This window comes from Schistocerca nitens, chromosome 9 (genome assembly GCF_023898315.1).
Source record: "Schistocerca nitens isolate TAMUIC-IGC-003100 chromosome 9, iqSchNite1.1, whole genome shotgun sequence".
NCBI lineage: Eukaryota > Metazoa > Arthropoda > Insecta > Orthoptera > Acrididae > Schistocerca > Schistocerca nitens.
This window is the reverse complement of record NC_064622.1, coordinates 210,788,408-210,801,168: the sequence shown is the minus strand read 5'-3', so window position 1 is coordinate 210,801,168 and position 12,761 is coordinate 210,788,408. Positions and strand designations below refer to the sequence as shown.

General features: G+C 43.8%; 1 protein-coding gene across 1 annotated transcript in view; it reads right to left on the bottom strand.

The window, feature by feature from the left end:
• Positions 1-12,761, bottom strand: part of LOC126204122 (odorant receptor Or2-like) — a 70,073-nt gene that overhangs the window by 13,073 nt on the left and 44,239 nt on the right. The window lies entirely within an intron of this gene.

Here is a 12,761-nt window from a genome sequence, read left to right as displayed (position 1 = left end):
TTGTATGTGCCGGTGTTGAGATCCGCCAGGCGGAACGAAGTACATTCCAAGAGTGGAACACAGTTCTCGGCCAATGTAATTGCTGTTTGTGCCACTGAGGACACTGCTCGAGATGCATCTTGTGGAACAAGTTATTACTGACAGCGAGTGGAACGTGACCAGCTTTTTGTGGGCAGTTAAGTGTGCTAAAGTGCAAGGGAATAGAATTACTGCACTAGTGACAGAAGACACAGTGAGAAATTGCTATAGGAAATCTGGGTGAGGACGCCATCCTAGATCCTTGACATAGATTGCTTTCTGTTAAGTGACACTTTTGGCGTTCGCTTAGTAACGCTAAGGAAAGATGATTCATTAATATTTTGAAGAGGACATGGCACCAAGTGATTTAGCTGACATTTAACAATATTTAAATTAGTTGGTTGGTATCTGTTGTTCAGTTTTGTTAATTAATCCGTTTCAGTGTGGTTTGTAAACGGTAGTCTCAGGCGTTGGTTACTGCTGATTTTTCATTTGTCATTGCTATAGAAATTTCGTGCAACTGTTTAATAAACCTGGTCTGGTAACACGCAAAGTTCATCTAGCTATAAAATTGATCATAATACTTAATTCTGGCCTCCTTTTCTGACTGATAAATAAACATTTTGATATCTTGAATTCTTACCTTGAAAATACGTGATGTCATAATAAGTTAGCTATTGCAAGCTCTGGTGGATCTAAGTATTAAAAGATTATGTGCTCAATCAGATTTACTAATCACTTAAGTGTCTGTATGTTGCAGGATCTACTGCTGTGTGCTGAAATTTGTTCGTTTAAATTGATATAAGGCCCAACTGGCAGTCATTGAGATAGTTCATATCAGTGATGTGAGCAGGGTGCTGGGCCAAGTGTTAATGCTAATTTTTGATACAAGTCGCCTTACTTCTACATACTGTCAACAAGATTGGCTTAATTTTGAAATTTCAAGTGATTCTTATTATTTTGAATTTTTAGATGTGCTGTAATTTTTTTTAAAATTCACAGTGAAGCTTTACTTCAAGAATTTTAAGGTTACGAAAACTTTTGATGCTTGGATTCATTGCAAACTTTTACTTAAATTTATAGAGGTTGACTAACCTTTCATATTTTGTAGTAAAAGTGAATGAATGCATTACCTAAATTACAAGAGACTTCAGGGAATTGTATGATTAATATTTAAATTCATGGTCTTTGGTACTAAGTACAGTGAATTTCTTTTAAAATAGTACTTGAAATCTGCTCGTAGCACCTCTCCTACGCCACAAGCTTAGAACTTCCCTTTTGGTCCAAACTGATTAAAGGTTTATTGAAATACATTCTGAAGAAAGAGGCCAGTTTTGTTAGCAGCAAAATCGTTGGTCACACTGTTATTGAGCCAAGCCATAAGAGGATAAGAGTGTTTCTTATCTCCATTGAAACTTATGTGAGTCACTTTTCTGCTTGTTACTGTAGAAGGGACCTGAGGCCATCTCTGAATGAGATCTATACAGCCATAATGGTCAATCACAATAGCTGGTTAGTTGCTGCAGCATTACATTTCTTGTGAATCTTATGAAAGTTTAGACTGATTTTCAGTTGTCGTTGTGTCGTATCTGTTATATCTAAAGTAATTCCTACCTCTGGATACATTTCTATTAGCCAGCTGTGGGTAATACAAGATTTGAAACGTGTCAGTTTTTACGAAATGCAGATTTTCACAGTGGAGTAACACTTATCACACAGCGACAAATGGCATGGTTCTCATGTGAGACTCAACTAAAGAGACGTAAATGGTTTCAGCTCGATAAATATTGTTCAGTATATCCTCTCAATGTGTCTTCCTAAGAGACTGTGTGAGTGTCTGGCTTATTTTCATAGTTACCTGTGCGCTGTGAGACAGTGGATTCTCAGCATGTTTGAATTCCTACCGACTCACGCCGTTCACGCGTGAACAGCTCACATACTCTGGTGGTCCGAAGCGCATGTCCATCTGTTTGTCAGCGAATGTATCGCCTCAGCGAGGCACCAGGCGGCTAGCAGACAGAGGTCACCGTGAAATGCCGAACGCAGGCGGCCTCATCGGCTTGGTGCCAGCGCCAGTCGGCTGCAGTGCACAAGACCTATGTCGGTGCTGGAGTTACACTTGATAATGTTTCAGTGTGTGTGTCCTATGTGATGTATGCACTCATCTACGGCAGTAGCAGCAAGTCTAAAGACCATAGCGAAATTGATCGCATGAGGAGCAAATTGGAAGCGGAACTTTGGGACCAAGGTGTGTGACAGTGATAAATTGATATGGCCTACTAGTCCTGGTATGGCATTTAAGCCATCCCTGTTATGCATCGGTGCAGATTCATTTTGTAAGTCACAGCGAGATGTGATAGTGATACGTTCTAGTGAGACTGTTGCCATCTATGTACTCTTATAGTGGATAGTAGATTACTTTGTGTGCCCATGAAGACTGTACTTGTTTCTACACTTTTGTGTCTAGCATGTGATTAAGTTGCTGGTTGTAGTTCGGTGTTGCTGTACTATTTGAGGGACTAGTGTTGTTGCCAATGAATTATTTCTGTGCGCCATTTGTAAAGATAGTTCACATGTTCAGCACAGTATTTGTTATGTATGAGACATAGTCGGGAGTATTTCATTAAGTTCTCTATTGTGTGTTGTTTGGAGTACGATCCAAGTTCTAATTGCTTAACTACTGTGAGATAGGAGTAATTTTTATCAAATTTATATTGTTATATCGTCAGTTAACTAGATAGAGTGCAAGTCATGTCTTTTACGCTTTCGAGTGTACTCTGATTCTGCGAGGTTTATATTAATACTACCAACTTCTTGATTAAGATACCAGGATTGCATAACATCCAGCCATACGTCACTGTCACCTAAATTCTGGGCCACAAATTCGTAGCAGAGTGTGGTTATAAATAATGTTGGCATGGTGCTTGTCGTAATATTAGGATAATGTTATTTGGGCTCTGTGCCAGCGGTGCTTGTTGTCATATTACTAGTATGGCTGTTAGGGATACCCTTGGTGCCCAGTGGATACTTAAATATTACATGGCTCACAAGGTGGCCATTTGAAGGAAGGCCCTTGCGAACACCATGGCGCAGTTGTTGCAGCAGCTTTAGCAGGCAGTGAGTGAGCATTGGGTGGGCAGCTGGACGTTACTATGGATATGCACTACTGGCCATTAAAATTGCTACAGCAAGAAGAAATGCAGATGATAAACGGGTATTCATTGGACAAATATACTAGAACTGACATGTGATTACATTTTCACGCAACTTGGGTGCATAGATCCTGAGAAATCAATACCCAGAACAACCACCTCTGGCCGTAATAACGGCATTGATACGCCTGGGCATTGAGTCACACAGAGCTTGGATGGCTTCCATGCAGCTTCAACACGATACCACCGTTCATCAAGAGTAGTGACTGGCGTATTGTGACGATCCAGTTGCTCGGCCACCATCGACCAGACGTTTACAATTGGTGAGAGATCTGGAGAATGTGCTGGCCAGGGCAGCAGTCGAACACATTTTCTGTATGCAGAAAGGCACGTAGAGGACCTGCAACATGCGATCGTGCATTATGCTACTAAAATGTAGGGTTTCGCTGGGATCGAATGTAGGGTAGAGCCACGGGTCGTAACATATCTGAAACGTAACGTTCACTGTTCAAAGTGCGTCAATGCGAACAAAAGGTGACCGATACGAGTAACCAATGGCACCCCATATCATCACGCCGGGTGATACGCCAGTATGGCGATGACGAATACACGCTTCCGATGTGCGTTCGCTGCGTTGTCGCCAAACACAGATGCGACCATCATGATACTGTAAACAGAACCTGGATTCATCCGAAAAAATGACGTTTTGCCATTCGTGCACCCAGGTTCGTCGTTGAGTACACCATTGCTGGCGCTCCTGTCTGATGATAACCGCAGCCATGGCCTCCGAGCTGATAGTCCACGCTGCAGCAAACGTCGTCGAACTGTTCGTGCATGGTTGTTGTCTTGCAAACGTCCTCATCTGTTGACACAGGGATCGAGACGTGGCTGCACGATCCGTTACAGCCATGCGGATAAGATGCCTGTCATCTCGACTGCTAGTGATACGAGGCCGTTGGGATGCATCACGGCGTTCCGTATTACCCTCCTGAACCCACCGATTCCATATTCTGCTAACAGTCATTGTATCTCGAACAACGCGAGCGGCAATGTCGCGATACGATTAAACGCAATCGCGATAGGCTACAATCCGACCTCTATCAAAGTCGGAAACGTGATGGTACTCATTTCTCCTCCTTACACGAGGCATCACAGCAACGTTTCAACAGGCAACGCCGGTCAACTGCTGTTTGTGTGTGAGAAATCGGTTGGAAACTCTCCTCATGTCAGCACGTTGTAGGTGTCGCCAGCGGCGCCAACCTTGTGTGAAAGCTCTGAAATGATAATCATTTGCATATCACAGCTTCTTCTTCCTGTCGGTTAAATTTCGCGTCTGTAGCACGTCACCTTCGTGGTGTAGTAATTCTAATGGCCAGTAGTGTAGTTGCAATACAGTCCGCTCTGACTGAAGTAGAGCTAGTGTAGACGTTTTTCGAAAGTGAAGCGCCCTCTCATGCACAGATACTGTCATACAACGTGAATGCGTCTCATTATGTGACTAGGGTGGGTAGTTTCATAATTTTAACTGAAGGGAGAGTCAGTGAAGATGGATCAGAAGAATTGCAGCTTACAACTATGTGGCTATGTATAATAACAAATTATATGTTGTCGGTTGCATCATTAAAAGCTAGCAAAATAAATTTAGATAAGGTGCAAGAGCAGGATACTCGTCATGTGAGGAAATTAGAGCCCCCAGTAGGGTAACAGTGTGCCAGACTGTCACATTTCCTATTACACAGGATGATCGTTCACAACTTCTCTGTAGACTCAGTAGCAGAAGCGACGCAGTGTCTGTAGTATTTGTAATCTTGAAGGTAGTAGTGGGTGTATTTAGAATTAATGTTGTAGAAATATTACAGATGTTACACCTGAAACTGAAATTGTTTGACACTCATCATGTGTGTATGGCTATGTGTGTTAACAAACCTAGGCAACAACAGGGAGTCAGGTGTCAGGTCTCTATTTAAAATGAGTTGAGTGAATTGCTTATATTTTCTGTTGTATTAGCTGACATTACTATTAATTCTCCTTGTGTTTCTAGTATATTACGTGTATTTCAACTACAACGTGATATATAGGTGGTGTTCGCTCAGTCTTGGGTAAAACAGGTGGTGGGTGTTGTAACTGCGACCAGGATGGTCGAGGGGTAGCACTGACGGTAGGCGCGGCGGGACCCGACGAGAGGCCCGCGAACAACAACAGAACGGGAGAGGACGGACACGACCAATGTAGGACAGAATGAATACGACAAGACCGAACAACAGAGTCACAAGGAAACAAACTCGTACACGAACCAGGAAGAAAGCAGTCTAGCGCAAGCGAGGTGTAAAGCGACGTAAGCGAGATCAGACTGACTGGCTGAGCGAGTGGCCGGCGCTTATGTACGCTCTCGGGGGCGCCGCTATTGGCCGCTGGGACCACGTGTTCCACTGTGGCGCCCACACACTAAAAGCGGGCCAGGAGGCGAGCGCCGCCACCTCCCCGGTTCTATAAAGCCCTCCAAATCCTCGAACGCCATGCGTTCCACCTCGCCTACCGAATCCGCCTTCCGTCCCCCACGTGCATCCTCTACGACCTTGTCCCCTTCCCCCACCTTCTCCTTTTCCTTGAACACATCCGCACACTATATATTGTCCGCCGCCTTGATCCCCTCACCCCCTGGTGTGTCCCTTCGTCTCCACCCCCAACCAGTAGCCGTGCCTTTACCGTTGTGTCCCACCCTCCATCTCCTTTCCCAACACAACTTCCACCATCTATCCCTCCCGGATGATGAGCTTCGCCCTGACATCTAAGCTTCCTATCAAGTCTAAGCCCATCTTCCTGCCTCCTGCTCAGGGCTCCCTCTCCTACCCCTCCCTCCTCCTGAGCGGCTTCCCCCTCCTACTCCACCTCTTGTGCCTCCTTTCAGTGTCTCTGCGCTCCCTCCTGCCCTCACTTCTCCCTTCCTCTCCCGCCCCACGTGTCTCCTGCCTCTTCGTGAACCCACTGATGCCCCTCCTCTCTTCATCCCGCCGCTTCCCCTGCTGCTCCATGCTCTACCCTCCATCCTCTCTGCCCTTTCCCTCGGTAGGTCCTGCCTGGCAGTTTTATTCTTCGTCGTGTGTGCTCCAAGTGGGTTTTAAGTGTGTTGTTCCGGAGTGTTTTTACTACTGTGGCCGACTTTTACAGTGTGCATGTCCATTCAGTGTCTTCTCTGAGTTTTGAAGACTTGCCCACTGTGTTTTTTAACTTTCTGGTGACTTTTAACTGTCCTCCACGAACGTCTCCATGTTAGTCTATTTTTTATCTCCATTTTCTCCCATTTTTCTGTTTTAAGTTCCCCTTTCTCGACTTATGTATGTAACATTTTATTCTTATTTTAAGTAGTTATGTCACTCGGCTGAAGAGCGGCGGATTGTGCCGCTAACAGCCCTCCCCTCCCCATATGGGGCAGGGGAATGAAATCACAATAAAGAAAAAAAAAAAGACCGCCGCCACAGCTTGCAGCCCGATGGCGTACAGACCTCTATGGGTCTTCGACATCCATGATGCCTGGCGCGGATTGAAATTCTGCAGCGCGCAGTACCAGAGTGAGGAGTCCTGCAACGATGAAATAGCAGTTTTATGGAACGTCTCATATCTAGCACACCGAGATGCTTATAGCAGTGAGGTTCATGTACTCAGTGGACAAGAGCATGCGCATGTCTGCTTGATTGTGAGTGCAGTGTCTTAGCGAGGCGTCAGGTGGCAACCAGATAGAACAGACAACAGTCTAGCGTAGTGCACAGAAGTGGCGAAAGCAACGTTGCGTCAGCGTCAGTCCGTCAAAGGCTCGTTCTGCACTAGGACCATGCATCGCACCAGCAGGTATTGCTTAGAAAACGGATGGCGCAAGTGTTGCCCAGTGCCGTCTACTCAAGGAGCAGCAGTGTAGGTGGAATCCGAAGACCAGAATTGAATCATCCTTATCAGCAGCATCTAGGTGTTAGCCCATGGTGAGGCTCAAACGGTTGTGTGACGATGTTCGATCCAGGTTTCTAAATCTCCTCTCTGAGGTGGGTAAATACAGGACACTTCCCTCTTCCATCCTCTTAATAGATCAGGCGTGTGCTAGACAGAGAAAGTGGCTACCCGATGAGTGGACTAACTACGAAGGTCACATGGGGGTTTATTAAGATAAAGATATCCCGCCAAAGATACAATGAAATGCTTACTGGGCCCTGGGCCGTCATAGTAGATCAGAAAAAGAATATGTTAATACCGCACTAGTTAACTGCCAGAGCCTGTATGGAATGGCCCCGGAACTAGTCTCGCTTATAATCGCCATCAATGCTCACGTAGGGACAGAAAGCTGGGTAAAACCAGACGTGAGTACCAATGAAATTCCTTAGTCGGTCTAGAATATGAAGATAGACTGAACTCTGGCGGTGGAGTGGTACTTGTACAAATAAAACGAGTGGCGTCCAGTAAGTAACACATTCTTCTGAAAGCTGGTTGGTTTTATCATCATCGTTTTATTGCAGACTCCATTGGCTACAAAACTCTAATACTCAGTATAATCTCCGTTTAATGCGGCGGCCAGATGTCACTGGGAGGGCTTGTATGCCCACATGGCACCACTGTACTGATCCACGTCGAAGACAACCTGCCGGCCGCGGTGGCCGTGCGGTTCTAGGCGCTGCAGTCCGGAACCGTGGGACTGCTACGGTCGCAGGTTCGAATCCTGCCTCGGGCATGGATGTGTGTGATGTCCTTAGGTTAGTTAGGTTTAAGTAGTTCTAAGTTCTAGGGGACTGATGACCTAAGATGTTAAGTCCCATAGTGCTCAGAGCCATTTGAACCAAGACAACCTCTTGCTGAACCAATGACCACCCCGCCATTCCCTTACTGCTTTGCGCAAAGTGCATCCTCCATGTCGGAAGGTGCGAAATTCGGGCTGTAGTGTGGGTGAGGAAAAACATTCCAATGCAGCTTTGTAAGCTCATCTCAGGGGCGGAGACTTTTAGGAGGCCTGGCGTTGTCTTGGAGAGGGCTAAGTTCCTCTACATTTTTGCGCCGACGAGCAAGCTGAAGTCGATATCAGAATACAACTTAGAGTTTCTCGTTGCGGCTTGAGGGGTGACATCAACCAGGATAACCCCTCCAAAGTCACAGAAGGCTGTCGCTATGACTTTACCGGATGATGCTACGGCTTTGAATTTTTTCTTCAGGGGAGAGTTGGTGTGGTGTCGCTCAATGGATTGTCATTTTTTTACCGCCCAAACAATGTCTCACTAAAAATTGTCACAATCAGTCTCGTAATGCACAAGAAATTCCGCAAAGATGGTCCTCCATTGCTCTTTATGATCTTCTGTTGGCCGGCGAGGAACACGGCGGGCACGTACCAAATGGTTCAAATGGCTCTGAGCACTACGGGACGTAACATCTGAGGTCATCAGTCCCCTAGACTTAGAACTACTTAAACCTAACTAACCTAAGGACATCACACACATCCATGCGCGAGGCAGGATTCGAACCTGCGACCGTAGCGGTCGCGCGGTTCCAGACTGAAGCGCCTAGAACCGCGCGGCCACTGCTGCCGCCGGGCACGTACCTTTGAGTATCCCAACTGGTGGACGAGTGTGTCAGCACTACCTACACAGACGTCTAGTTGTGCAGCGAGGTCTCTGTAGTTCGTCGGTCACCTCAAATAAAAGTGTCTGCTCGCTCCAACACTGATAGAGTGACTGCTGTGTGCGGGCAGCCGGCACGCGGGGGATCGGACAGGTTTGAGCGACCTTGTTGCGATGATGCTAGACATCTCTCCTAACAAATCTCCGTGCTTCTGTTCAGTGCCAGGTTTCTGTAGACGTTCTACAAGCCCATATGAATATCTGCGCTGCTCCGGTTTTCCACCAAAGAAACTCAATGACAGCCCGCTGCAGGGAATGAATCTCCGTTTCCGACTCCATTTTAATGGCGATGTATTGCGTCGCCACCGATTGGAACTTCATTAAACTATAGGGACTAAAGCGGGAAAGTTCCATAATATCCCACAATAAAATCCTCATTATTTTCAACCGAAACTGGCGCAGAAGAAATGAATGTTACTAACTTTTTTAAACCCTTCTTCTTCTCGACGCTAGATCTTGCAAGCAGAGACTACCAAATATTTACGAACGACAAGGACTGAGTGAAGAATGCGTTCAGCTTAATCTGTTGACATTATGAATACAAACGAGTTCCAATGAGACTGGAGGGAGCTCTATGATGTTTCAAGCGACTAACGTTTCCGCAGGTGTAAAAAGGTTCAATGTTTCGCTTACCTAGACGACAGAGTGTGTTGTGGAAGAAACCTGTAGAACATAATGAGAAGCTCGGTTTAAGTTTTGATAGCTGCGAGAGCACAAGTTTAATCTACAACCAGGTAAGTGTGAGTTCTTAAGGACAGGAGTGATTTTCTTAGGTCACCATGTCACACATAGAGGGATCGCGCCGGACATGGCATAGGTGGGAGAAGTGAAGCTCTTTTCACAGCCGATGACAACGAAACAATTGAAAGGGTTATTAGGACTGATCTAGTACTACCACCAGTTTGTTGCAAATTTTAGGAAAATGGCGAGGCCTCTACACAAACTGCTAAAGAAGGGCATAAAATATGAATGGGCTGAATGAAAAATTAAAGGAGATGCTGGTTAACCCACCACTACTTCAGTACCAGATTTTGCAGAATCCGTCATAGTGAAAACAGAGATGATCAGTTTAGCACTTCGGGCGGTCTTGTTTCAAGGAAAAAAAGTTGGCGAAGATTTGCTCATTGTGTATGCATCTACATCGCTAAACAATGCGGAAATAAATTATAATACAACAGAGAAAAAATTATTGGCTATAGTATCTGCATTACAGCGGTTGTGACCGTACATATTTGGACGAGAGTTTACACAGATAACAAACTAAGCGGTTAACATGAATATTCAGTGTAAAGGATCCTAGATCCAGACTCCTGAAGCGGAGACGTAATGCTGAGGATTATGACTTTGAAGTAACTTACAAGTCAAGTAAACTGAATTGCAGTGCAGACACTCTTCGTAGGATACGACCCGCTGAGAGTATCCACACTGACAAAGGTCAGCTGGAAGGCAAGAAGAAGAAGAATCAGGCGAACATACAACAAATCCAAGCGAGCACTTAAATATGACGTGATGAGGAGATATCAGTAGTCGTGAGGAAAAGCAATGGATACTATAAAAAATACTTGATAATTCATTGGGAGGACACCGGGGCATGAATAACGTTCGAAAGGATAAAGGTGTACAAGAAATGGAAGCGAATAAAACGAAATTTGTAAGAATATAAAAGTAATATGTATGATGCAAAAAGATTAGGTTTACACAGGCAAAGAAAAAGTACTGCCAGAAATAAAAACATACAGTGAGAAGTGTTCAATGGACACTGCAAGCCCTTTAGACATGTCAAGCACAGGTGATAGAAACATGTTAACTTTTCAAGACAACTTAAGTAAGTTTACGTTAGCTATGCCAACAGAACGTGAAGATGCTAAGGCAGCAGAAGCGTTTGTAGGACACATAGTTGTTGACATGTGGATTTCAAACAGTAGTTCAAATGTTTTAAGCGATATTTTCAAGATAGTTTCTAAATTGTTGCATACTTGTAAGAAGCACATAAGAGCGTACCACCCAGAGGCAAACGGTGCATTACGTCATAAAGTGACAGAGTATCAGAGATGCTTCGTGACAAGTGACCAAATTGCATGGGACAAGTGAGTACCATATGCAACTTTCATTTTAATACAACACCACACAGTAGTATGGACTACAAGCAGTTTGAATTGATTTATGTGAGAAGGGTAAACATTCCAGAAACATCACAATAAGAATCAGAAAAGTAAATTACTGATGAGTAATATGTGAAAGAAATGTAAGTTTGAAATCAAGAAGCACATAATGCAGTACGATAATCAATAACACAAAACAAAACGGCTAAAGAGGAACAGTATGATAAACCTCAAAATCCAAAAGATTTCAGCTTAGATGATAAAGTTTTACTGTATAATGAAACAGTAAGACCTGGAAGATTTGTCAAATCAGATGAACAGTGGCGAGGACCATATGAAGCAGTTGGAATAGGAACACAAAATGTAGTCATAAAAATAGGAGAAAACAAAGAAGTAAAGGTGCATGTTATCTTATTAAAGTGGTACTTCTAATTTCAGTTATGGCACACGCAGGAAGACTAGTACTACTACTAATGTTAATAATACTACTACTAGGAACCACACTAAGATCTAAACCATTGTCGACTTATTAGGAAGTTTCTAAGATAGATAAGTCTTCAAGATTGTACCGTGATGGTTTAGAAGCAGTAGAAATATACAGTACCACAAGGAGGACTGTAACGTACGTAAATTTAGATGCTATAACTCAAACTTTTCCGTAAGCTGAAAGATATAGGAGTTAGCAATAAAAAATATATAGAAACACATCAGATAAATTCAGTGTAAGATTAATAAACTCTCGTTTGCTAGACCACCAGATGACACATCAGATAGAAAGGATAAGACTTACAGAGGTTGGTAGATCAGTTAACAAGATACGAAACAGAAAAGGAAAGAAGCATGTTCAACTTCGTCGGTCAAGTATGAAAAATATTGTTTGGACCACTACACCAGGCTAATACTACGTATTGCAAGGAATACATAGCGAATATGGAGAAGAATTCCAAGGATATTTTGACGTTAACTAAGCACCAAGTGGCACTACCAGGATCCACATTATCTGGGGTAAGAGTAGTACGATGAAAGAAAACGAAGACAACCTGAAAGGTTTATGAAGGCGTGTGATACGGAGCTGCAACATTTGTAAGCGTGTGTGAACAAGTACTAAAACTAGCAGATGTGTCTGGGGTTATGTCATCAGTGTATGAACAAATGGTAAATGCTGTAGCTAATGCATAGAAAGGTATATTGCAGCTTAACATCATAAACCTGATACAAACTGTAAAACTCCTTAGTCTAAAAAACGGATGAACTGAATGAAACGAGGTTCGCTGCCCCACTAGATGAATCATCAGGATGCCTCTTGTTGAACTTAATCGATGTAGGTATGGTTATAGCAGGAAGCATTTTATGACCCGTGATAAATGATCCCTTAGTAGATAATACCATGTTTAGCTTATACATAAAGTTCATTTTACCACAAGAAATCCCTCACTCAAAGGGGAAGTATTTTTTCCTTCACCCAGAAGTGGAGTACCTGCTCAAAGATGAATCTGTAAGACAATATGCCAAATTATCGATAGAGCTTGTAGACTGTAAGATTGTACGTAAGGACAGGAGAATCTATAGACAAATATTTGCCCTCTTGTCTACTTTCGACAAAGAAGAATGTGAGGCAAAGTTGCTGCAGCCAATAATATAATTCCAGGTGGCTGTGAAAAAGTAGTATTACAGCAGAGCGTATGGACACATAATTCCTATGGAGGAAGGTCTGACAGTATATTCTGTGGGAAGCAAACTCTAAGGGATTTAGTGCTAAGACTAGTTGGAGGAATACGTTTGTATAGCACTTCTAAGTAATATGGTACACGAGCCTTCATACGGGCCAACTGAGTAAT